We start from the raw sequence: 27606 nt of genomic DNA, 5'->3' as shown, positions 1-27606 counted from the left end.
GCACTGCCTCAGTTTTACATCTCCCTGCCTCAGAAGGTTTCCAGAAGGAGTCCCTCACTCACCAAGGGTGTTCACCTGGACCAGCTGTGAGTTCAACAATAGGCTATCGTGAGCTGGACCGGGGATAATCAAATCACACCAACCTGTCTAAACAGCTCATCCTTCTAAGCCATTAACAATGGGAACATGACAGAGCCTGCTCCTTTCACCATGGCGGACTTTAGACAGGACTTTCAGATACTCCAAGCTTAATAATCTTCTTGGAGGAGGTATGCTAATTAGGTTCTGTTAACTCACTGAATTTTTACAGAACATGAACAACTTCTTACTGTCATAAACTAGTGATAAGTATCTATTATCTCAATTAACTGATGTCATTCCAGGTGAAACAGATCATATTGTAGGCTGCAATCTAAAGTGAGTAAGGATCTTATGGCCCCAGATCCACTTTCCCTTACTCTTGCATACATTAGAGGAACTGCACTGAAGTCAATGTGGTGGCCATTGCTATGATCAGTATTGGACTGCTTCTCTTCATCCCAACAAGTCCTGATTTAATTGCTCTCCCTCCTAGCACACAACTAGTTCAGCTGAGTCAGACTATACCCAGGACAAATACAGTTTGTTGTACTGGAGCCACAGTTCTTGTCATCTTCCAGAGTTAAGTCCACAGTGTTTCAAGCCTTATGTATATGCTTGAGAGCTTAAGGTAGGACCATGGGTTATGATCTACCACTGTTTAGAAATGTCTACATTTGAAAAAAGGAAAGCCGTAAAAAAAAAAAAAAAAAAAAAAAAAAAAGGAAAAAACCACCGAGACCACAGAAATATGAAATCAACAAATGACTTGGGATGAACAAAGAAACCTAATCAATATTAGATCAACCAATCTCAAGGCAAACAAACTAGATTTTCATGTATACAGTGGCAATTCACATGTAGTGTTATTAAGTAAGAGATTATACACTTGAGTAAATCTAATGTTTTAACTCAAGCCCAGTGGATGCTGTTTAAAAACACTCAATCACCTTAAATGTAGTACTTATACCATAGGTTACTGATGATGCAATTTAAAATCCATCTGTTTTACCTGTGTGCCATTAAACTTTTCCCCCTGGCTTTGGACAAGAAATAAAGGCTGCTTAATTTCATTAAATCTCCTATTCCAGCTGTGAAATAGTGAACCACTTTATCTATGTCAGGGTATTTCCATCAATAACATTTTATTACTGTGAGTTTTGTTGTTTGTACATTTCTAAGTGTAGTCACTGTAGGGCTGGATCCCAGTGGCAGCCCTGAATCCATCTATTTAATCACAGGACAAACCTATTTCCTCCGGTTTTTCCCTTGAGTTCAAGGAGTAGCAGTTTCTGCATCTGTAGCCCACTCAATCCAGGTTTCTCTTCACAGATGCTCCTGAAACTAAAGGGCCTAGTTACACCTATAAAGATATAAAAGTTCTTGTAGTGTTTGTTTTCCCCAAAACTCCTGTTTCCCTTTCCAGAGTTAGTCATCGTGAACCCAATGAAGATTTCCATTTATCTTTACTTATATAATAAGATCGTAGCCTGCAGCCTTGCTGTTAGAACTACAGACTTAGTAGAAATCATAGAAATACCAGGCTATAAAGACTTCACTGATCCCTTCTTTACAACAAAGTGAATCTGCCTAGGCCATCGTTGACTAACGCAGCTTTGTTTTTAAAAGACTCCATAAACAGGGACTTCACAAGCCTGCAACGCTGCTTCACTGCTTCTTTTCCTATTTTCAGAATAAATCTACTTCTGATACTTAACCAAAATCTTTGTTTATGCAAACAAAGCTGCCCACTATTTGTTGTATAACCCTTCTGCCATGGAAGCAGGGAACAACTAACCCCTGTACTTTTTAGAACGCCATCAGAAATGGTTTTCCATGTTCCCCCTCAATCTTCTTTCTCCTAAACCCAGAAAAGCCATTTCTTTCAATCATTCCCATTTCCACCAGGTTTTCTGGACCTGTGAACCTCTTCATTGCTCACTTCTAAAGCCACCTCACTTTGTGTTTGATGCAGAGACATGCTATAGGTAGGCTGATGCTTTTTTTCTCATATTAGCAAAGAGCTTCTTAAATGCCTCAGATATGTCAGATGATATCACAAACTGGATCAGGTTTTTCCAGCAAAGAGAGCAATTACATATAGGTAATTCAGTAACTTAGAAATTTTCTGGTATTATCACAAGAATTTCCCAGTATTCTGGGGTGTCCAGCATACCATCATTAAAATCATCAGGATGAAAATACCACAACTGAGCAACTGTGCACATTATGTTACTTTTGTTACCTTAACTCTTGGTCCCATTATCTCAGTCTGTTTCATCCCCTGGTTGTGTCTTGTCTTCAACACCTTGTGACCATCTTGTGGGAATGACTGTCCTTTAATAGATCTATAAACTGCCAATAAACTATTGGGATTTTAGCTTTGTGGGATTGTGGGCATTAAAATGTTTTCCCTAAGTAACAATAATGTATCAAATGACAAATCACCTAACAACATAGACAACAGAGGGAGTTAATCTGGTACTAGCAGGACTGACGGTGGAAATCCAGGCTGGAGAAGAGCAGAGCAGAGCAGAGAGCTGGGGACAGCAGGTCCTTTGCCTTCCCTGGCATCAACCCAGGGAACAAGAGCAGCTCAGGGAGGTGCCAGCCCAAAGAGCTCCATGAAATCACTTGGTAAGCCGGAAGGGGAAGAGGTGAGGTTGTGTTCAGCACGCTGATGCCAGTCCCTTGGCAGAAATGGCTTTGGTCTTGGATTCTCATTGAACCTCTTTGTTCTCTGATTTTTTGAACAATGTGGTTCTGTTTCTCCCCATGAATGTAACTCCTTATGGCTAAATGCAGTTTTGTTTATTCTTTGCATAAACCTTAGGAACCGACTTTTTTTATTTTTTTTTTTATTTCTTCACAGCAGATGAACTTACCTAGTCTCCCAAAATGGTCCTGGGGTTCTCTAGAACAGCAGAGGTAGTTGGGTCGTGTCTGGATCATTACCATAAAATACAGCCGGAAGGAGAGTTAAGGGAAGTCAAGTGGTTGCATATAGTGCCATACAATGTAGGACAGCTATTTAGGTACTTACTTCTTCCATCACAGGGGTTCATGTTGTCATCAGCCTGTTCTCTAGCTTGACAGCACAAAACCACCAGGAGCTACAGAAATTGCAGGCCAGCCCAAGTTTAACAAGGGTTGTGCATCTCTGTGAGATGCAGGGAGGGAAGTGATCTGTTTAACAACAGAGGTGACAAGTCACTCCACAGTCAGCAGCACGGCACACTTTTTGCAGCAAGGCAGCTCTTTAGGCCTCCTGTTCATCGCTGTCAGAGGGGCTGGGAGAGAGCGTCAAAAATGCGTAACAGAAGAGTGAAGGTCTGGGGAGACGACTGGGCCATTTAGTGCAATGCGCTTATCCGCTTACATATTTTCCTTCCACTCAGCCCGTCTTTCTTACTCTTTCCTGAGATCCTGCAATTCTCCCCCTTCTGCCTGCAGACACAAAGCTCTAGCTGTTGCTTGATCTCATTTCTGTGACATTTCAGGCAATCTTCCTGCTGACTTGTTCCATCTGGTTATTACCCTTTGAGTGAGAAGTAGCTCTGCCTGCATCTCTGCTGAGTATCCTAGCCTGTGTGCTGAGCGTTTCGGCTCCTCCTCCCTGAACAAGCAGGCTTGAGCAGGTTTATAAATAGGAGTTTTCAAATTAATAAGAGAGGGTGCGGGGGTGAGGAAGAGAGAAACTGCGCTGAAGTCACTTCAGAGGCAGATACTAATACTCTTCAGAACAAGGGCTTTGCAGGCACAGTGGCGGAGGGACATTTGGAGTCAGGATGGTTAAGCACCAAGAGGGGGAAGGGGTTTATGTTTTGGCTCTGCCACAAGTTCTAATGTGACGTGGGAAGTCGTAGCTCCTCTTGGTTCTCCGTGAGCTGGATCCTTCAGCTTCCCAGCTGAACGTAAACGTACTGTCCCAGCTTTCAGCAAATGTACTGTCATGGTTGTAGGGCAAGAACGGCATATTGCTATGCATTTGCTTGCAGATAGTAAAATAAGGCTTGCCTCTTGCTGGGATCTCCCAGGATCACTACAATAACACAGACTTCTATTTAGAGGCAGTGCAGAGACATTCTCCCTTCTGGGCAGTGCCCAGGCTCATAGACATGGCACCCTCTCGCTGGGGCAGAATAAACACCTTGCACTTTATGACCTTTTTTCCCCTTTGTTTCTGTTATCTCCACTTAAGACCAGTAAATCAAACACCACAAGCACTGCCGGGAGTAAAATCCTTGTACTGACTTCCAGCCCACTTTCCAGAAGGATAAGCCCCTTATCTGTACTGTGAAGACAAAACACAGCCAGTATGACCTAATTCATACAGATGGCATGTGGGTCAGCAGCCTTCTATCAGGACAACACTCTGCACAGGTTACATACAGTGTTTTGTAAATGCCAAGTGTTACTGTATTTGGTCTCTGAACCAAAAAAGCAGGTACATACACCAAGATGAAAGCTGAGGAGTAGCTACAAGGCAGCTTTTTAACGGTGTATCAGTGCATATGATTAAAGAGAGGTGGGGGCCAGACACACTAAAGGCAGTATCAGACCTGACCAGCACATTCTGCTCCTGGAAAGCCTTCCAGGAGTAACAAGATTATTAGACAAGCACTCTGTACTTTCAAGTCCTAGGGCTCAGCGTGACATCTGCAGTGTTTAGCAGATACATGGAGGGGATGTGAGGTCAGATGTAGAGTAAAATCTGCATACAGGCGCAGTAGGTCATGAGCAATTGTCTAGGATGATCCCTGGTTGACTCTGAACATGAAGATTCAGCTCTAACCCACAGGATGTTCTGTCTTTCTGTCTGCAGTGGAAACAACTTAGATTTATTCTGGTGCAGGACAGCCAGAACATAGAACATCATGCTTGAAATACTCAGTGTACCTACAAAAGAAGGGATGTTCCTGAACCTCTTATCTCTGGACCTCACACAGGCTAAACCCCAAGCATGCCATTCTCTTAATCCACCAAATTAGGACTGATTCCTTGCAGAAAATAGAACACAGGCCTCTCCTCCTTGTATCTTCGTTTCTTTCAGAAGGTGCTTTCTGAAAAGGTTTGGAAGCTTTCATTTCCAACCATGGAAATTATTTGACACCTTCCTATACTGTTTTCCATCCTGGGACAAATTCTCATTCAATCCATGGTTAAAACTGATCACCAGAAAGAAATTCTCTGGTTTCCAGACATCCAGCTGTAAAAACCAGCAGTTCGGAACAGCAGCAAGTATGTATTAGTTAAATTATTCCGGTGTTGTGAGACATGAAGAATTAGCCACAGATTTGCTGGTACCTCCTCAGCATCTGGAGGCATATCCAAATAGCAAGAGTGCAGATATCACTTACCCAGCTTAGAAAAAGAGTACCTAGATGGTTCCTATGTTTTTACCCAGTAGGCTGATGGCATGTTTAGTAGGAAGACAAGACACTCTCCTATTCCTGGGTATTCAGTTCTCCGCAAAACTCCTGCAAAAACTTTCCTGATCTCTCACAGATAGCTTCACCAACCCAGCAATTTTACAAAGACGGTATAAGACATGGTAACAATGTCCTGCCAGCAGGTTGTGATCTGACAGCAATTTGGATTGGGAACGGAAAATTTAGCCCTTGTATTTTATTAGTTGAATGTGGTGCTCTTCCAAAGCCTGTTGGCAAAGTTAAAAGGTTGAAGGCATTGTTAAAGAGTAGGCTGAATTGCAGCCAGCTCATGCAGTCTCAACTGGAGATGTGCTGAACTTCTGAATGAAGTATTGTGTTCCCACTACCTCCTGCAATACAGAAGAAACAAGTCTTCCACACACTGAAGAGGAAATTCTTTCTGATGGCACCAGGACATGGACAGGCTCTCCCTGTCACAAAAATGTTAAGCGCTTTTACCACTGTCATCACCCCAGGAAGCCAGCTTCTGGTAATGTCACAGAAAAGGTCTCTCTGTAGTACCACAGGACCTCAGGAAAAGTCTTTTTCAGAACTTGCCAGAACCAATAACCATGCTTGGCTACTTGTCCTTTTTGGAAGCCAGTTTTCTATTTAATATTGCTTCCACGGCTCCAAAATATTGATCTAAGTACCTGTCCCATCTCTCCACAAGCATCAACCACACTTTCTGCTTTGCAGCGCATGTTGCACAACTATAGGTCCTGTTTGCTACCCAGTCTCCTGACTGCTACACCAGGGCCTTATCCACAAGAACACATTATCAAACCACAAACAAACAAAGTAGGACTAACTCTGCACCCTATTTCTACACTACTTGCATCAGGGATTAGACCTACTCATTTCATCAGTGGATCTAGTACTGTAGTTTTCATCCCATAGTATGTGAGATCCCAAGGGTCCATGAATTATTTTTAAGACCATGGATAAAAAAACAAGAAAAGGAAACCAACTCAACCCATAGGAGTCCACAACTCTGCTGGAATTTTTAGTGGCTGGCAAATTGGAAAAAGGTTAAAAAACATTTGTCTGGTGAAATGAAACAGGATATGTTCCCTCAGGCATAAAATTTTGGGGGCACTGCTGAGAAACTCTGCCAGGTAGTAATAGCTGCAGCATCTAGTTAGCACCTGTCTCTGAAGAGCAGTATCTGTGAAATTGTTAGAGGTGCACTGAGTACACAGGAGCTATTCCAGGGCTGGACGAGCCACCCCATCTGAACAGCAAGTGTTTCTTTGGGTCATAAATCACAACAAATCTGCACAGTGCAGGAAACTGCTCCTTACAAAGGGAACTATTGCAGGCTCCTCTCACCCTTCCAGCTCCCCACAATGTAACCAAGTTTTTTTCAGGGGCTGCATGAACCATTCCCAGAAAAAAGTCCAGAACACAGTTCAGCAGCAGGTCTTCATCAGGAAAATACAAGGCAAAGTTGCGCTGTTTCTGCAAGAGCACACATCAATGGCAATGACATTGCGTCTAGCAGAATGGAAAGAGAGAATTTTCCATTTTTAAACTTTCTATGAAGCAAAAGGTCAACAATGAGAAGAAAAAGTACCCTGAGTCACTCTGAATGCTCCAGCTGAACCCAAATGATACATTCGAAAAATGATAACTTAGTAAAAACATGATGGTTCTGTGTAAAAATCACACACAGAAATAAAAAAGGTTACAGCATGAAATTTCTGCTCCTTTTGGTTTTCTCCCCCCAGCTTTAGTAACAAGTCACTACCCCAAAGTCTTTGCAGGATCAGCCCCTTCAGTTGGCTTATTTTTCTTCCCCTCACAAGCATGCTGCTCTTTGGGATACTGCTGGATGCCCATCCAGCATCTTTACATGTGAATCTTCCTGCCACGCCTGGAAGTTTTCCCCCATACATACATAGCCTCTGTCACTTTTCAATTTGGCCCTTTGTTTTGGTGCAACCGAGGAGTGCTTAGGAAGCCAGAGAGCTCTGCAGAGGAGCAGCTTCTCTCTTATTTGGATAATGCTGCTATCAGCACACAGCTGTTCAAGTCACAGCGTTAAAAATGAGCTGATTATAGTTACCCATGCTCTGCACAGACCTACTGAATGGTTTTGATGGGCTGTCCAGACTATTCACTTCTAGTATTTTGCTGTTTGTGGCAATATTTGCCATTAAAAGTATGTGTGGTGGTGGGGAAGCACTGATGAGGAACGCTCTTCCTTTTAAGTCCTGCCTATCTCTAGCTGTGTTCGCACTCTAAATGGTACCTGCTAACTGGAACACAGGAGAGCTGTTTTCTTTGTGACAAGGCACCCCAAGTAGTCATTTGCATCTGATGAAAAATGCACACACTAAAATACCATGAGATATTAAAAAGCAAGAGAATATTACTGGAGAGAATACTAGCTTCCAAGTTTATCACTGCATTGTGGCATATTAAAGAAACACTAGATAGGATCCATTCAGAGCAACTGTTACATAAACACATAGTAGTGAGAGAACCAAGCCCAAGCTGCAATCTGGTTTATGCAGTACCCCAACTTAGGAATTAGTGCAAGTAAGGTATTTATCTTCCCTGCAGTGCCTGGCAGCATCTTAAAATCCTGTTAAATGCCTGTGTCTTTACTTTGTTACATTGCTTTAAAAATATCTGGCCTTGCCTGCAAAGCTAGACTTACTTCAAGAGTTATATACATCCAAACAAGAAGTGCCTTAGTGGGGACGGTTGTGAGGCAAATTCTCCGCTGTCCCAAACAGACACCAACCAAGTCTGAGCCCAGGGCCATGCGGAATGGCCAAGAGCCAGCAGGATCTGTGCTTCCCCTGTGGGTTTGCGAGCTTCCAGCATGGATGCTGAGCAGGCAGGGGCAGGAGCTGCCTGGTGGCAGCTTGGCTCCTGCACAGGGTCCAGTGAGGCAGGCCAGAAGCTGCTTCTGCTGAATCAAACCACACTGGCTCTCACATTGCCTTTGCTAGCCTCACTTAGAAATCATCTTTAAGTCAGGAGTATAATTAGCTGGGTCATCTCTATAAGCTGGTGTGCACGTGGACCCACGGTGAGTTTTGGATGAGGCATGTGGGAGACTAGAGACCGTGGCTACTGTGAAAAACATTGCTACTGCAGCCAAATCCTTGAATAATGCCTGCTTTTCTGTTTATCCTTACCCTCCCATCAGTGAAATTACCTGTCATAGCTTCTCAGGACTAATAAAAAGAAGTAAGCTTTACTAAATAGCACAGCTGAGGATTTCCTCAGCAGCGATTTCTCCAACAGGCATCTCCTCCTGTGTGTTCTCAGTTGTCTGCAAGAGTCTGACTGGAGGGCTTTGCTTTGTTTTTTTTGGATGCATTTCCAAGGTCACAAGAATTTTCACACCTTTTACTGCTGGCTCAATGGCAGGTAAAGGATGTTGTAGCTAATGGGAACACAGATTGGAGCTAATTATAGAGTGATTGACTTGCCATGGACTTAATTGCTTATGAGAAGTCACACTGATCTCTGAAATGAAGTCTCTGAATCTTATAACACACGAAGAAATATCCACCATCTGAAGGATAAACCTGAAAAGTTTATTCAGATACAAGACATGGGTATTTGCACACATCTTCTTGCAGTGTAAAATATGTAGTAATTCAGCAGCGGTGCTTAGAAGCCAAATGTAGCTGCTCAGGTGGGAATGTCAGCACATGAATTTAAACCAGAGCAGCTCTGGAGCTCTACGGTCTTGCCAAGGACCAATACCAAGTCACAGTGTGAGCCAGCTACTGCTAAGTACTTACATATGGGGCAAATAGATTCTGTGTTTTCATGAATCTCCTCTTGTGTTAAGCAACTCTGCAAGTTCTCCTTTCATTACAGGGCACCAGCTCAAACCACCTTCCCTTGCTGCCTTGCAGCACTTGCTGCTTGCTGAGAGCTCTCCAAGACAGCGACCACACACTGGTGTCAGCAGAAGCAGCTACAGAAGGCAACAAAGAATCAGGGTACTTGCTTTTTATAGAGCTTTTCATGCTATGGCTTTGCCTAGTTTCAGGACCTTCAGTTTCCTTCCCCACTGTTCTTGCCTGCAGGCACCAGCTGTGTCCATTGCTTTTTCCACCCGCACCTCCTTTTTCTTGAAGTAGCTCTTCCAGGCCAGGCTCAGCACAGGCCAAAGCTACTACAGCGAGCACTGATGGGACTTGTTTTGCCTGCCTTGCAGTCCTGCTTCAGGAAGGTTGCATGTTTGCCGGGTACTGCTGTGGAGTTAAAAACGCACCTTTATTTTTCCTCTCCCAAGCATCTCTGTTCATATCAGTCTTCTCGCTGCTGACACGGCAACCTGCTTCTCCAATGGCCCCACCGTCTTGAACCTCTCATGGGAGCCCCAGCACTGACTCACATTCGGAGACAGATTTTGCAGGGCTGCCTACCAGTTAGGCTGTCCTCTCCCACCACGCAGATGTAGGGGTATGTACTTGCTTTTCCCCTGCTGCATTTCTCAGCTGAACATCTGAGTGCAAGTTTAAACTGAGAGTAGCTCGAGGCAGTGCTCTTGGGAACTGCAGCAGCTCAGGAGCAGAAATGTGACACCTCACCCCGAGGTGCAGCCCTCGCTCTCTGCTCCCACCTGCCTGTTCGATGTCTTGCACCAAGTCAGGATTGTGCTCCATGGGATCCCTCTGTGGCCTGTGGCTTTGGACATCGGCCCTGCTTGCTCTCGCTTCCCCTTCAGCAGGCTCCAGCTAGCTCCTTTGTCATTATTTCTCTGTTCCTCAATTCATACTCCGTCATAAGCAGCAGGAGACAAAGCCATGCCAAAGGGGACAGTCTTTGTTCATCGCACTGTACAAACCTGAAGCTGTGGATAACACGGTTTCCCCTTTAAAAAAATACTCCTGTGCCTGAATGGGAGCTCTTTCCACTCTGACGTGTTAGCGCAATGAATTCCCTGTACTGAGACGCAGCTCACAGCCTTGAGACAAGGCACAAAGGGAGTGCAAATAAATGAACAATACGGTGAAAGAAACAAAGGGCAGAATAAAAGCAAGCAATAAATAAAAACAAAAAAGGAGACCAATCTCCAAAAAAGGAGAACCAAGCCTGCAGAGCTTAAAGCTGTGCCATACAAAAACCACCATCCAAAATGATGCAGAATTTCTGCAATAACTGGGCTGGCAGAAAGCCTATGGGGAGCCCAGTCAGAAGAGCATGCTGACTTCATGAGCAAGGACAGAGCTGGCAATTAAAGCACAAGTGCTGCGTGATTTTCACATTGGCCTAGTGCATCCTATCCCATGGGATCCCTCAGGGTTTTACAAGGTCTTTTCCTGCTCCTGAAATACAGTCGTATTTGGGCTAACAGCTTAGCAGTGTACAGCAGCAGCATACAAGTGAAGAAAAAAGAGATTTTTTGCTGTCATAGGGGTCCTTGCTTCCTTGGTTCTGCAAAAGCTCCCCTAAAAACAAATGTCCCTCACACCAGCTACTACACAAGACCAGCTCATTTTACAGAGACAAAGAGCCATAGGGAGTCTTTTACCCCAGGGTCTTCAGGCTTGTGGGGGGAAAAAAAAAAAAAAAAAGAAAGGGTAAGATATGTGTATCAAAGAGACAGGTGCACGGGTCGTTGTATTGGAGGCTGGCAGGAACAGACGCAGAACTGTGTTCCCTCCACAACAGATTCTCACAACTTCTCTTCCCTCTTTTCTCCCCTCTTCCCCCCCATCTCTCCTAGTCATAGAAGCAAACCCCTCCTCAATCAAATCCCATCTCAAGTCCCCCCAAAACCAGCAGCAATGTCACTGCAGAGGAGTTGTTACCCGTTGGACACTGAATGTTCCTGTGCTGATGACAACTTGTCCCATCACATCCGAGCTGGGTCTGGAGTCTGGTGTCTTTTCAGAGCAGAAACACTCTACTTCGGTCTCACAAACAAAACATTTAACACAACAAAGCCCTGCTCTCAGAGCTCTGTAAAACAGCTTTTGCTTGGTTGTAACTATTTGCCTAGCATAACATCTAGTGCACGACATGGCCAACTGTATTCCCTGAACACTACCTTCTTGCTCCCACATTAGGTGTGCTATGGGATGGGGAACCATAGGTTCCTGATCTGCCTCACAGCTGTTTCAAATTGTCTTAAACTTCTCAACTTGGGCTCCTGCATGTTTCAAGCCCTTCATTTGCACTAGATCTAGTGATTACTGACGGACAAGTTTTTGGCCAGATCAGCAAGGTGATCCAGCTTACTGGGTGACCCAAAGTGGCAGCAGGGCTGCACAGCACAGGGTGTGTGAGTGCGATGGTGACTGCCCCCAGTACCTCAGTGGAGGGTAGAGAAGCTCATGAGAGCTGTGAACTTGCAGCCAAATCAAGGGACGCACTGAAAGAGGGCTCCCTGTGTTTTTTTTTCTTTTACAAACAGATTTCTGCAACACAAAATGCTTGTATAAGATCTTTCTGCCCAACCTGTTTGATTTTTCCCTTCCTCCTTTTTCTCTCCTGGCTGTAATTATCTGTCAAGCCTTGGTGCATATTTCTGCTCATCTGTCTTTTAAAAACACAGAAGTCAAGGCTTCTAGAAGATAGGCAAGAGCTCATTTCCCTCTTTTGCTCTGGTTAGACTGAGACATCAGTGATGCTAAACTTGATTTAAAGAGCCTTGATGCTCCTCACCTTTAACCATTCATTCATGCTCCTGCACCACACTCTTCCTTGACCCTAGGTTCATGCAGCTGTCTGCTGAATTAGCTTAGGGTGAAAAATAACTTTCCCTTCAAAATGGTTATCTGGTTCACAGCATTACGACACAAACACTTCTGCCAGCACCACACACAGGACAAGTGAGCTGGGGGAGAATGACAACAAATTATCATGGAGTGGGAGAATTATAACATTTACACTGGTAACTGCAAATTATAGCTTTATTGCTGTCAAAATTCTCAGCCTGCTAGACTAAAATTGCTCAGCCCACCATATACTGAACAGGGTCAAAAGCTTAACCTTTAGCTGTGAGTCTCGTCTCTACCTTCTTGCTATTAGACCACCACCAAGTATCTGCAACTTAAAAACCCCCTCACCTCTCCCCACCCTCTTCTCAAAATGTGCAGTTCTTACACAATCCAGGTCTCACCTTCCCAAGCTGGAGTTCATGCTCTAAGGCTAACCATGACCTGCAATAGTTCTTGTTTATTACTTTCTGCCTAGCAAATCTTGCAGGGTAAGAACAGAGATTTCTGCTCTTCAGGGACATTTCTCTGCATTCTATCTGTAAGGATCTCAAAACACTTCGCAAACATCCTTTAGTAATGACTCATGGCACATCCTCGCATTGCTGTTTAGTGCTGAAATGGAGGCTGTGGTTTGTCAATATGAAGAATGTGGTGGCAGCAAGGTCTGCGGTGTCTGCCGCTTCTGCATCTTCCTCACTCGTCCCTTGTGCCATCTCTACCTCCCAGAAGGCTGACCCTCAGTTGTGCACTGCTCCATGAATCAGATGGTGTAACTGTTCCAAACAAACCTCACAAAATCCTTTTTTTTTTTTTAAATATATATTTTACAGTCTCAGCAATTAACAGACTGATAACACTGCTGGGCAAATGCTGACCGATGAACACGGCAGTAACATGCAGTGGCACAGGAGCAGGAATGAGCTTTGGAGGGAGAAGAAAGGGAAGGAAAGGATGATGTCGGGAAGTGAAAGAGCAATACCTGAAACCAGTATCACCAAAGAAGACTCTGTGCCATCAAGGCACCATCCCAGGCACATAGAAACCAAATGACTTGTCCACTGGAAAAGAGCAAGTTATTGGCAGAGAAAGCATTATTTTAAGAGATGCTGACACCTCCTTATCCCTTCGCTCAACTCCACGCATGCTTCTGCTCTGCTTTCCTTGTTTGAAATCGTAAGGAGAAGGTAACTATTATAACCTGAGACTGTCCCACCCAGGTTTACTATCAATGGCTGGCAGCCAGTAAAGTTTCTGGACTTTTACTTTTTGAGAGAAAAGAAAGAGCTACATCCAAATGCCAGAGCCAGGCCTTGCTCTTAAAGGCTGCATGCACATACACATCCAACAGGTTTGTTTCTGCCATCTTCCCTTCCTTTATTCTCTTTTCCCCTGCTATCACAAGAAAAATGCACTGATTTAATTTAAAATGGATTAAAAAATAAGCTTGTAAGTAAGTTTTAAAGATGAGTTTTAAACCAGTGCAAAGGACTGGATAACCACCCCTTAGACTTCAGAAGGCTCTTTTGGTTTAGCTTGAGCTGTTCCCCAATTCCTAAACCAGAGCAAAGCCTTGCCTACAAGGGAAACACAGTACTGCATAGTGCTCCCTGTGTGCAAGGTCAGCAGTGTGCTTAGGGTCAGCAGGGGCACTGCTCTGATCCAGCCTGCGTACAGCTCGCTGTGGGAAACATCACCCCTCCAACCTTTTATGAGATCCAAACAAACCTGCTGTACATACTTGGTGCATCAGAAAACAAGAAGAGGTTAGGAAGCTGCATTTGTTTTATGCTTTGCAACTTGTATGCAACAGCAAGGCCTAGCAATTTAGTAAGCAATTCTGTGTAAATCTATGTAAATATGTTAAACTATCTCTTGGGCTATATTCTGTGAGCTGGCTTGGCTTCCTTGCTTTATTTCTGCACTTGCTAATAATTGCACTTGCCTAATAATGTTCTTTTTAACCTTTGGATCACAGAATGCACTGCAATCCCCAGTCTGCTGCCCTCAATAAGCTAGGACTGTCCCCAGGACAAATACTCCTGAGCACCAAACACTCCCCCAATATATGGCACCCTCTCTGTTTCCATCTGTTAATTCCCTCTCTCCTGGAGAAGCACTGCCCTGGCTCCCTGCTGTGATCAGCTGGCAGGGCCCCAGGGTGCAGACAAAACTGGGGCTGTCCCCATCACATTGTCAGGATTAGAGTGGGGTCTGCCCCTAGGGACAGAGGAGATGCTGCTCACTTTTCTTCTGCCCTGCTGCCGCTGCTGAAAGCACATGTCCGGGGTATCAGGGGCACCAGCCTTCTGGCCACACTTCCATCTTTTCCTGCTCTGCCACCCCTCTCCCTCAACACTTCCAGCATGAAGCTCGTGTAGCAGGCTTGTGCCACATTGGAAGAAGATGGGTTTGGCTGTAACACGGGGGAAAATGCTCCCCTCACTCTCCTGGATTCAAAGGGACATGGGCAGTCTCCCAGTCTGCACGGCCTCAGCAGTAAGCAGACAAGAACTAACGATGCTGTTGCAACACTGAAATGCTGGCAAGAAAAAGAGAGAAGTGCCTACTAATAAAGCCAATATTTACCCTTGCTGGCAGTTAGCAGGAATGCTCATTGTCCTTTCACACACTTCAGCCATGTGAGACAATCCATCACATTACCCCTAGACCTGCAGCAGCCCGCCCTGCCGAGGTAGGCAGCAGGAGATGGAACCAAAGACGTTCAGTATGACCACACAGACTGTCACCACTGGAACTAAATGAGCATCCTTATTATGAAGGAGTGCTACTAAGCTCTCTTGATGGACCATACACAAGAATGGGCAGGGATTTAGCAGCGAGTGGGGAAAAAGTGCACTTTGAAGACAAAGAGAGATAATCAAGGCCCTGTGTAGGCAGGTGCAGGGCTGGGGGTAGGAATCAAGACTGCAGTTAACTTCCTAGAGCAGGAAACCAAAGCACGCAAACCAGCTACAACCCAGCTTCCTATTTTGCCTATTCTAGAGCACCGGAGAGCCACAAAGCCTTCTGCAGCCAGCACCTCTGGTCAACCGTGTTCAGAGTGTGCAGACAGCTGCTATTTCCAGCATCAGGGCTAGCAGCATGATCTGTCCTCCCTGCTCTGATCTCTGTGCAGGGTCACCACCACTCCTCCTACCCCTTCCTTCCCTTTTCTGTCACTGGAGTAGAGCAGATAGCTTCACTTGCTTTGTCGCTGGAAAACCTGACACTACTCTGAAGAGGTGCTGCATTTATTTAAAAGTGCATTCAATTCTCAGCATGAAGCTTTTTGATCTTACCGAGGGCAAGCTCCCATTTAAAAATCAGACTAGCTGCTCTAGCTCCTAATGGGACAACAGTTAGGGATGGAGGGAACAGCCTCACGGTGAGGAAGGCTGCTCATCCCTTCCTGGCAGAGGCATGAAAGCAGCTCCACATCCAAGAGCCCAGTAACAAACCAGCTCAGTATTTGTCCCAGGTTGGCCCCAGCACCTTGCACCTGACACAGTACGTAACTGAATTGCCTTCTGGTGAAAGTCGCCCACAAGTTCAGATGCAAAACTGGCTTCTAACACAGTGGCGTTATTAATTTGTTGAATGACGAAAAGAATTGCTAAGGATGCAGGTAATAAAGGAAGCAGTATGTTTCAAAACTTAACAAAAACACTGATATGAGATTTCAATAACTTCCAGTAGGCATCTATCACAAAAGAAGCTCTGTTTAGAGCAGCTCCTCAATGCCAAAACATTTAGTCTCATTACTGTAGATGCTTAAGCAATCATGTCTTAGGCTGCTTTGTTTCATTGCAGAATTGATCACTGAGGATTACAAATAGAGCGGTAGCAAAAGTTCTGCAAAGGAAGACACAAAAGCTCACTGTTAAAGAGCTATAGACAAAATACCCAAGTACTGTGTGGAAAACACTCAGGAGCGTAGACTTATGATCATACGACACACAAAAAGAACATCAAGGGCACAAAACCACGCAGTCACAGGTAGGAAATGCCAGGATTAAAACTGCCTATGAAACTTTTGTTCCTTGTTGGAGGTAGGGCACTGTGATATTATCTTCAACTGCAGGATCACAAGCTGTTTTGTCTGAGGAACTTGTACCACACTCCGCGTGGGGAACTGGGGAACTTGAACAGCGACTCTACAATTATTGATATGTGGCCTTGTGCTATCAGGTCACTGAGTGTTACAAATTTTATCTAGATCAGATGCAAGTACATTTTAACAATCTTTCCAGCCAAAGCTCACAAAATGGCATTTAAGATTCTTTATATTCATATAGGGGACTTACACCAGCTGTGGAAGGACAGACCATACTTGACTCATCGTGAAGTCAGTGAAGCACAGGCAGACTGCATGATATACAATCTGCCAGAACAGAGTGTCCCTTCACTTCTTTAAAAAGCGTTTGACACAGCAGAGTAAGTATGTACCGATTCAGCACAGTGCATCCTGCAGCCATGGTACGGTTGCTCTGGTCCAAGAATTGGACTTACCATCTCATAGAGTCATGGATCAAATAATCAAACATGCTCATTCTTACTTTCCTTGTTCCCCATCTATCATCACAACTTGTATCCTGCACACAAGCTGAATCCTTCACTGAACACACTGCTACTTTCCCTGTGCATATTTCTCCCCAGTACTCTCAGTACAGTACCATACTGCATGCCTCTACAGCACAATGAGCTGCTTAGGGCCAGCCCTGAACAATGCTTGTGTCCTATGGCCACATTACAGCCACCTTGGTAGCCTTACACCATATCGTGAAAACACACTTTTTCTCTATTACAACTTTAATGGATATAAGAACAACTCTGAGAGATGGTGGGGAAAGGATATCAACCCTGTTTTACACACGTAGGATTGAATCTTAGAAATCAAAGGTTCTAACTCTTTCTAGCCAGCCAGTCTAAGAACCAAAGAAAGTGTTTGTTTGTTTGTTTCAGAGTCCTTCTCCAACCAATACAATTGGCCTATGAATACAATTTTTAATCTTCCATAAGTGGAATTCCTTAAGAAAAAAAAACTGTAGCCCATTACAGCTTTCCTTATATATTTATCTGGCACAGAACTTCAATCAGCAGCACCTGTCCCCCTGACACAATTCTTTTCTCAGACTAGGACGTTTGTGAGGGCTGTCTCACAGCTGTGTCAACCTGTGGTCCCAGGAGCAGGTGAAACCATTTGGCACCATGTGGCTGATTGGATTTTCCTCCTCATTTCCCTTCTGCTTTCTATCTCTGCAGCTGAGAGCATTAAACTGATGAGGAGGTAAATGTTAGCTTTTGCTTCTTTTGACATGATTTGTGGCATAGATCTTTCACAGCTTACTGTGTGTCTAGTCCCTGGCATTCACATCTCCATTAGATTGTCCAAACTTTCTTCTCCATGCCTCCCCGTTAACCTGCTGATATGTAACTGCAAATAACAGAGGATACATTTGCCATCAAAATTCAGCCCTGAGGCTCAGAGAGAAGTCCTGTCTGATGTCTGGAGAAGGAAAAGTAAACACATCCAAGGGATGCTTAGAGAATTATTAAGTACCCTTGCTAGAAAGGGGATTTACTTAATGGAAACCACAGCTGGTCTCTCTTTTCCAATTTTCATATCAAACTTAAAATGACTTCAGGGCCAATAGATGTGAGGGCAGAACATAGCTCACTCCACTCTGGAAGATGCTGTCTTTTATCTTGACTTTAAGAGGTTACGGGTATCATCCAGTTTTTGCAAATGAGAAGCAGAAGTTTAACAAGAGAGATCATCTGTCTCAGATGTAGATGTGGACAAAAAGTACCTTTCTGACCTATAAGAAAGGTCATACAAGTCTTCTATATTTATATATATAAGTCTTCTGTTTAGAGAGAAGACTTCTATAAGTCTTCTGTATTTATCCTTCTGACACTTATCAAATTACTTTAAGCTCTATTCATTCTTTGAACTCTAATAGCCCTTAAAAATACCTTGTTATCTTTCAAATCTTCTCCTCAATCCTAAACTGAGATCAATTTAAGAACAAATGTGCCCTTTTTTTCTTGTCTTAGCCCAAGCATCAATTAGAAAACCCTTCTGATCACCTTCTTTGCCAGGGAGAATCATTCCAGGATCCACACTTTCAACACAAGAATGGTTCCTGTATTTCCATGCTTGTAAGACCTTTGCCTAGCGCTGGGATAAATCCTCGCATCTCCTGGACTCTCCTGTTCTCTGGACCTAGTTTTGATTTCCTTTCCTTCTCTCTCTTTTTGCATCATAGACTATCTCCTTTTCTCTGTCTTTCCTCTTGGTGGCAAGAGAGGTAATTCAGAAGACTGCACAGTCACCTTTTATTCTCTCACTTTCTGCAGGCTCTTCTGTGAAGGAAAGCCAGGTCTGATCAGTCACCCAGGCGTTGTGATGATGTCCTCACTACTGACTTCACAGCTTTACACAGGTGGGGTGACATCACAGAGCAAGTAAAGATTCTGGTTCTGACATGTTTTTCCCATCTTTGACAGCAGTCTTACTCCTCCAACTCCTCTACCTTTTGATGGAGACTAATTCTTTTCTGAATCCCTATTGTCTCAAACAATAGAGCAGAAAAAACTCCAAGCTTTACATTTTCTCCTTTCACATTGTTTGTGCAGGTATTTTTCTCTGGATTCCCAGCGTGCTTTCCATTTTTGCTTTGCAATTCCAGATACAGTCTTTTGTGTGGCTTTGTTTAGTTTCTCCATGACTTCCCATAATTAGGGATCTTGCTAGGACCATTAGGAACCAGCAGAACGGGGTAGGTAGTTTCAATTTCTGATCCCTCTCACCCATTAGCTTTTTAGAAAAGGTTGATCCAGGCTACAAACACACAAATAATCTCATGTCCTTTTTATAAGCTGTTCTGTGATTTCTTACAAAATTGCTGCATGCAGTAGAATTGCTACTGTACTGTGCTTCAGAACTGATTACACCTTTGTGTTATGTAAGCTTGGGTATATAACCCAAAGCTTTTAGCAGTAAAGTGTGCCTATCTAAAGGCACAATTGACCTTTGAAATTTAAAAGAGTTAATACATTTTTTCCAATGTCTGTTCTAACACAAAGGGTCGATTTACTCTGTGTACTTTTATTCTAGAGATTTTAAGCAAGTAGTTGACAAGCTTCCTAGGAGAGTACGAGCATCCTCTGTTAAAGTCCTGTCTCCTTAAAGAAAGGCGAAAGGCTGGAACTTGGGAGATGAAGGTCCAGCTCCCTGACTTGCCCAGGTTTTCAGAGTATCCTTGGATAAACCACTTAATATCCTTGTCATCCAGTTTCCCATGAGTCATATGGATGCAGTAACAACCTCTTTCCTCACAAGGCAGTTGGTGAAGGTATTTATAACAGTAAAGCGGTGAAGTGATGACGGTGCTAAAGGACTGGGAATGACTGGTGAAAGGGGAGCAGGGGGAATGCTCCATGTCTCATCCTAAAATGACAGAAGCGAGGCAGAGCCCAAATGACACATGACGTGTGCCTATGACAAATGTGTCTGTGCCAAACACACTAAAAACTAAACTAAAGGCCCCAGGAATGCTTGGCATTTTCTCATTTTCTCATTCGTTGTTATCTAGCTCTCTCTTACCCTCTTTAGTGTTTCTATGTCATTGTCTGAAAACTCGGAACACATAAACATTACCTCTTCATCCAAAACGAAAGTAAACAGACCCTTTCCTTTCACCAGCTGGAGCTTGTGGCAGCAGCAAAAGTAGTTTTTAACTCTGAGTTGTCCCTGGTGAAGGATTTTCCTGAATGTGCTCCAAGACGAATGGATAGTGTTTTACTCCTCTTGCTTCTTTTCTCTTCTGTGTTTGTAAAGATCTCTACTGGAAAGACATTACTACTGTTATTATTAGTGAAGCATTTCTAGCAGTGTGCCAAGCATGTTAAGCATCTTTCAGACATAAATATTCATTCAGCAAGGTCCATTCTTACATTTCCAACTGAGCCAATGGCAGAGCAACCCCTCCTTCGAGGACCTCACTGCCAATGAGCACATATACTCTCAGCAGGAGCAAGGAGTTGTAATAGTAAGATGAGGCTGACCACCTAGCCATGGAACCCCTCAGCTTAAGGGACACTAAAAAGAAAAGCAGGGTTGCAACCCTCCTTCATAGCTTGAGCTCCAGACAGCCTTTCAGCATTAACAGTGGTAATGCAGAATATAATTACAATCAATTGGTGCTGGAAAAAGCTGCACTCTGCAGATGATGATTAGCAAAGGAAACATGTTCCATTACAGAGCTGCAGGGATTGTGTTCAGTGTCATTACCTTTGGGGCCCTCTGTGGTCTCCGCCTAACCCAGGTCTTTGCACTCCTTTCTCTTCTGTGTGCCTTTAAACTCTTCCTGATGCTTATGACAGTCCTTTATTTTTGCCTCTTACACAAATGCTTCCAGACAGACTGCTAGTGATGTGTCTTGAACTTCAGTCCTCGATCCAATCTTGTTTCATGGGAACAGCATGTTCCCTCCTCAAGGAGAAAGAAGAGGCACTGGTGTCCTTCTTACTATGTCAAACAAAATAGCTGTTGCAAACCTTCAAAACTTGAGATTGTCAACTGTGTTTCTTCAAACTGGAGTGGGCAATGCAAGCAGCTACTTTACCGAGCAGATGGTAAGTGCTGCACAAAAGCTAGGCATTATTTCAATAATCTATTCCTAGGTGAAAATCCTGACACCAGTGAAAAATAAAAAGCAAGGAAATGCCAAATTCCAATGCCAAAGAGCACTGAAGTATTGTTTCAGAATTTCAGATCAACTCCTAGATCCAGTGTTAATATTTGGGAACATCCTTGCTGTTGGAAATACATCTCTGCCCTGAACCTCAGTGCTACAAAGCCTCTATTTTCACATGTGGTAGTCCTCCATTTAAAAGAAAAATCAGGAAAAAAGCCTGGAAATTAAAGTTTTCAAAATGTTGAACATTCACCAGAGTTGAACTGTATGAGCTGATGCCTCCTGACCATACATTACTTTAATCAGGATCCGTCAACCCTATGAACCATGACTGGCACAACTATAAGCTAAACTGCTTAAATCAGTCTAAGCCTTTAGAGCAGTTTAAGATAACTAAGCCACTTAAACTCATTAGTACTAAGAGTTAAGCAACATCAATGGCATGTCAGGGATCTTGTCTTAAAGCCACTCTAGCACTGCAGGTTTCTCTAACATGAACACTTCCAACTTCATTAACTCATTGCAAATTTCCCTAAGTTGAGTGCAGCTGTGTTCTGCCTTGATGATCACAGAATATCAAAGAATATCCAAGTTGGAAGGGACCCACAATCATCGAGTCCAACTCCTGATGATCAATCCTGATGCAATCCACAACACAAGTGTGAAGTTGCTGGGCTTATCCATCTCTTAATGGATATATAACAAGAGCAAATTTGACCAGAGAATATGGAAAACTGTTTTGCTGGTTTTGCTCATATACTTAAAAGAGGTTAGATTTATATTATTTCTTGACATCATTTTTTATATATTTTTTATGTGAGTGTGTGGATATATCATATTTTTAATGTAAGCATGTGGGGGGAGAGAATTAAAGAGCATGTACAATGGTGAGATGAAATGGCTTGAGGTTGAGGACTGCATTACTCATGAGTGGGAAAGGGTCAGTCAGATACATAGATCATTCCTAGAACTCAGTGTTCTGCATTTTAGAGGAAAAACTCATAAATATTTTTAAATAAATGAAGTCATGTTCAAGAGTCTTATTCTAGTATGTCAGTAACTCCACCTTCCCTTACAGAAGTTAACTGAGCAGCACACGCAAAGTTACCTTTGCTGCTTGGAGAGGAAAGGCAGGTGTCAGGGCAGAAGGAGGGAAGGAAAAACCGGAACGGGTGCCACATATCCTGGGGACCTGCCCTCATGCACTGGGTCCTCCAGCAGCTGCCAAGGAAGGAAACCTGGTCCCTGCTGTAGCAGAAATGGCTCCAACAGCAGGTAAAGGCTTTTATTGGCCAAGCAGGCACTTGGCAATCATCACTTTGCTACCCCAGCAGCCTGCTGCCCAAGGCAAAGGCCTGTGTTGCTTGTGCTTGCATTGAACTTGTCTCTTTAGCTGCTCTGGACTTGTGTTTATATCATATCTTCTTCTACAGATCCTCTCAGAAGAGGAAAAATGTAAATATGCACCTCAAAAAAAAATAAAAATTGACTTTTCTTTCTGACACAGTTATCATGATGAATGGTCTGACACCTTGCCATAACCCTTGCTTTTAGCCACAGAGGTGTTCTTCATTCACAATGTACAAATGCTTTCATTAACATAAGCCAGAAGCAGAAGAGACAAGAAAAAGAAGCCCGATACAAAGAAAATGACAATACTTTGAAGCTCTGTGGGAAGAGTCGGAAATCCCAGAGGAGAGAGTTTAATGAGCAGAGTCCAGAGGTGCATGTAGCTCTCAAGCCTGTCACCTTGACATCATCATTTCTCAAGTATTTCTCTGTATTCTCCATACCATTCTCATGCCATAAAGGGGAGCTGAATACTGCTGCAAGGACAATTTTGGGTTCTGAATGGCTGCAGCATTCATGGTATTGTGTGAATTAAATTCGATACAGCTTCCAAAGTATTAAAAGAAATAAGAAAAAGAGTGAGAGTGGGGACATTAGAATTTAACCACAGTCCTCACAAGGTTTATACATCGCTAGAACATCAGCTCTTCATCAGCCTTTCACTATTTGAGGTAAAAGAGAAACTACTCATGGTGGAAAACTCATCTCTGTAGATTTACCCCAGGAAGAACCCCAGAGCACCTAGTTTCCCAGGGTATTTCAAAACTGTGTGCTGAACACAAATGGAATAGTTCAGTTGGAAGGGACCTTCAGAGACCCCCTAGTCCAACTGCCTGACCACTTCAGGGCTAACCAAAAGTTAAAGCATGTTACTGAGGGCATGATCCAAATGCCTCTTGAACGCTGACAGGTACGGGGTATCCACCACCTCAGAAGGAAGCTTTTGTGTTTGACCACCCTCATGGTGAAGAAATTTTTCCTAACATCCAGTCTGACCCTCCCCTGGTGCAGCTTTGTGCCGGTCCTGTGCATCCCCATCATCGGTGACCAGGGGCAGAGGCCGGCACCTCCTCTGCACTTCCCCTCCTCAGGGAGTTGCACAGAGCCGTGGGGTCACCTCTCAGCCTCCTTTTCTCCAGACTGAGCAACCCAGGTGTGCTCAGCCTCTGCTCACAGGATGTGCATCCAGCCCTTTCACCAGCTTTGTTCCCCTCCTCTGCATGCATTCAAGCACCTTAACATCCTTTTTATATTGTGAGCCCAGAACTGCACACAAGACTCAAGGTGAGGCCACACCAACATTAAATACAGCAGTAGAATCACCTCTTTTGACCAGCTGGCTATGTTGTGGTTAAGGCACCTGAAAATGTGTTTTTCCCTCTTGGTTGCCATGGCCCACAGCTGGCTCCTGTTGAGCCTGCTGCCAGCCAGCACCCCCAGGTCTGTCTGCCTCTACCTGTGTCCGGCATTACTCTGTCCCAGGGGCAGAACCCGCTATTTTCCTTGGTTGAACTTAATTCCCTTGATGAGTGCACAATGCTCCAACGTCTCTAGATGAAAAACAGACCCAGCCCATAGGCTCTGGATCTGGAGAGGAAAAGCCTCTGCCAGTGGCTGAAACTCCTGTCTCTGGTGCCTGTGCTCTTTGACTGAGATGAAGCAGGCACTGCCACTGCTGTGACACTTCAGCTTACGCTGATTTCTACGTGAAAGGCTGGCACATTTTTACAGAACAATTTCCAAACTCAAAGCCCTTTCTAACCAGGCACAGCCTGAGTGCTCCGGTCCTATGTTTTTTTTTCACATGTTAAGAAATACCACAGTAATGACAAAAGGTACTTCTGAAAAGAAGAGGAACTTTGTAGTGCCCTCCAACAAGGCCAAGGAGTGAATGCACCAGAGTTTTCCAAATGACAGTAAGATTTCTAACATGAGGACATATACACATTTTGCATCATCTTGGTCTCAGAAATGGGTGATATTTAAGTTATTCTATCTTAAATTAAGCAAAAAAGGCCTGAGGAAAACACCTAACATGGAAAATTTCAGCACATTTCAGCACTAAATTCTGAACAACAGAATTCAGCGAAGTCGTAAGCAACTTAGGAAAAAAAAAAAAGAAGAAGAGACTCTAGTAATGGACAGACTTGTGCAACCTTAATTGTGGGTGAAGGTAGCTATCACTGCCTAGGATGAGCACATTTGAGAGGCTACCTTCCCATATAAAAGAGGCAGAGCTGAAACAGGGCGTTGTTTGGCACTGCATTTCTGAATAGGTTTAGCAAACACCGAAGACCAAAGACTAGGAGAACCAAGGTAGATAAAAAGTACAGCAAAATAAAGGCCTACAGTAAGTTCGGAGAATATTTGTATTTTCTATATATTTTTACAGGCTGTATGACTGTACTTTACAATTCCTGGAGGAGGGCAGGGCTATGTTTCTCATTTTGGTGCAGAACAGATATATAAAGTGGAGAGATTTAGTTTCTAGGTCACAATGCAAGCTGTCAGATATTCCTCTTTCTGCCTTTCGAAGTGTGATGAGTCTCCAGTTTTGCTGAAGTTTTACTAAACTCCTTTTAACTCTGTGTGCAAGCTCTTCAGCTGGATTAAGTAAATGCAACACTACTCAGGAGAGGTCAGGATCCAGTCCTACTTATCATCCTCTTCACTGGCAGTTTACAAATAAAATCTTATTAAACCACTTGATACAGACAGTCTTTATCACTTTCCATCCAAGTTGCCATAGCTGCATAATTAAACAGGACTGGAGTGTAAAATGCATTTGAATTAAAAGGTTTGGGCTCTTTGCTACAATTTTTTTCATTAAATGACTCATCTATTGATCAAGTCCTGCAATTACTGTAATATTTTTCGTTTCCCTAGCCATGAAAATGTGGCAGATAATTGGTCACCCCAAACACAAGTGCTGCACTCAAAATGTTTAAAATGATATCTCTTCTGTTTGTATGCAGTAGGGTTTGGATTTTTCTTTATTTTTTCCCAGTAGCTATACATATGTGATGGTTCTTTGTATTTCTTATTTCCCCCCTCCCCCCCCAAAAAAAAGTATACATTCCTCTTCAAGCTTCCCATCCTAACAGAAATCCTGACATGTTATAATGAATTAAGTAATGTTGTACTTTTGCACCAAGAAAATAAATTTTATATTTCTCCTTAGAGCACATCCACCTTTGGGAGTTAGATCCTAACCGAGGCTTTAATTTGCTAGTCTTAATTCTGCAAAACTGTTCAACTTCCCTAGCTAGGTTTACAGCCAAGATATTTCACAGGAGCCACAAATGAAGTTCTATGCTAAGGAGGCAAAATTGTTTACTTTACAGTGGGCTGTGCTCCTGCGAGCACAAGCTGGAAGGGCTGGTTGCTGACCCAACCCTGAAGACTGTGTAGCAAAGCAAAACAAAGTCCACTGTGGATCACGAACACGAGATTCAGCAAAGAGCAGCTCTCAGGTTTCACTGCCATCAAGACTAACCTCCTGGATACCCGAAGAGGGGCAGAACAAACCCTCTTCCCCCAGTGCCTGCCCAGGGAAGGATTAATTTCTCGTGCAGTGTTTTTCTGTACCTGAGTGTACACAGCTGGTCTGAAAGGCCTTCTACACAGAGTACAGAAGCAACAGCACAGGAGAGAAGGTGCTGCACCAGGATTTTTCTTGCGTAGCATGCATGTCCTCAGCAATAAGCAGCAGTGAGCCTAAGAGGACAGCACTGTCAGGTTGAAGTGGCACGGCCTGTGAAGGCCACACGACTCCTGGGGAACTCTTCATCAGTGGTGGGATTACTGATGGAATCTCAGCTTGCCGACTCCTAAATCAAACCTATACGTGTTGCAATTCAATAGACCGCTGCAGCCATGTGTTAGAACTGACACGTTCCTAGATCTCTCTAAGGGGGAAAGGTTTTTCAGGGAGATTGTATTTTTCTGACTCTGTGAAGGGCTGTGAAGTATGTGCACTTGGTTTAGTGGCCTCTGAGGATTTCGGCAAGGACACAAACTAACCGGAGGGCACAGCTCACGCTGCTATTTCATTCCTCCTGTGCCCTGAGGTTCTTTAGGAAACCTGGGGCACTTCAGATGCCTGTGGTAGACACTCGGAGCCACCACTGAGCCCTGAATATTCATTTGCCCTGGGACTAGTGCATCCCTTGGGTGTGCCTGGAGCTTCACTGTCACTACTGCCATCAGTGAGCTGTGAGGTATCATCACACGCTTCAGCACACACTGTTGATCTCCATCCAGCACCACAGTACAACCCCTCTGCATGTCAGAGAATCTAAGATTGCCTCGGGTTCTCTAACCATCTTCGCCAGGACTCTCCTTTCTGTACTGCTGCCCAGCTTGCCCATGGCTTCTGAAAACACACCGCTTTCTTTGTTCTAAGCAAGCTTTTGAACTTTGGTATGTTTATTCTAAAAAGGCAAAGGAAGATACAGGACCAGTTCCTTGAAGATATCAAAGCCCCAGCCTGTCACGGAGACCAGTAAGAGTCCAGGTGCCTGTACTCCTTCTTGGACTTGGCCATTTGCCTGACAGCACCTACCATAACACTCAGTTTTTCACTATTTCCTGCAGCTCACAGTTAAAGCAAACTCCACAGACTTCCTTCCACAAGCGTTCTGCCAGTGTAAGGCCAGCCTTTTTCAGAGCAATCCTACAGCAATGGCAAGAAGAGATTGGGTAGAAAGCCTAGGCCAGGGATTTTCTTCCTTCAATAATTAAGTAATTTTCAATAGCATTCTCAGTGGTGTTATTAAAATGCCATGACTCAGATATAGCTGAGAGAATGTTAAAGACCTGATTTGTTTTTCTGTTAGTAGCACTGATTTGTGTGCTTGGGATTTGCTCTTTGCAGGGTCAGAACAATTAAGTGTCTTTATCTTCACCACTTGCCTCTAGCCAGGTTCACTTTTTGATTATGTTTTGCTCTCCACTGCAGCGAAAGGTTTTAAATTAACACCTAATAAACTGAACTGGTGAAGGAAAGCATAATGGATTTTCTTTCTTTACAGAATCTTAGCTAAATTACAGTAAAGTTTTGACCTTGTACTTAGGGTAGTACTGTAATGAAATGGGTGGACACATGCATGATTTTAGCACACAGCCGTTTTAAATATATTTTGAGCCTCAATGTGACATTGTGGGGTGCTGACTAGCTTGTAAAATACTGGATTACTTGAATCAGCACTCATTTGCAAATTCAGAACCAGAGACCTGATCTTAAAGACACTGTTTTGCTGATGAGAATGTGTTTTATTTTTTAAACTGACAAAACTTTTCTTGTATCAAAGAATGCATTTTATCTCAGAAGATGTATTAGGT

At 43.7% G+C, this 27606-nt stretch overlaps 2 long non-coding RNA genes across 3 annotated transcripts in view; one reads left to right on the top strand and one right to left on the bottom strand.

Annotated features, from left to right (window-relative positions):
* LOC121076137 overlaps positions 1-13366 on the top strand; it is a 44255-nt gene extending 30889 nt beyond the window's left edge. Inside the window, exon 3 of the long non-coding RNA XR_005823344.1 lies at positions 13042-13366. This is a non-coding gene — a long non-coding RNA (uncharacterized LOC121076137). The remainder of the gene's footprint in view (positions 1-13041) is intronic.
* Positions 1-27606, bottom strand: part of LOC121076130 — a 71857-nt gene that overhangs the window by 34491 nt on the left and 9760 nt on the right. The gene's annotated exons all lie outside the window — the stretch shown is intronic.

The sequence above is a fragment of the Cygnus olor genome, chromosome 1 (genome assembly GCF_009769625.2).
Source record: "Cygnus olor isolate bCygOlo1 chromosome 1, bCygOlo1.pri.v2, whole genome shotgun sequence".
Taxonomy (NCBI): Eukaryota; Metazoa; Chordata; class Aves; order Anseriformes; family Anatidae; genus Cygnus; species Cygnus olor.
This window is presented reverse-complemented; position numbering and strand designations above follow the sequence as displayed.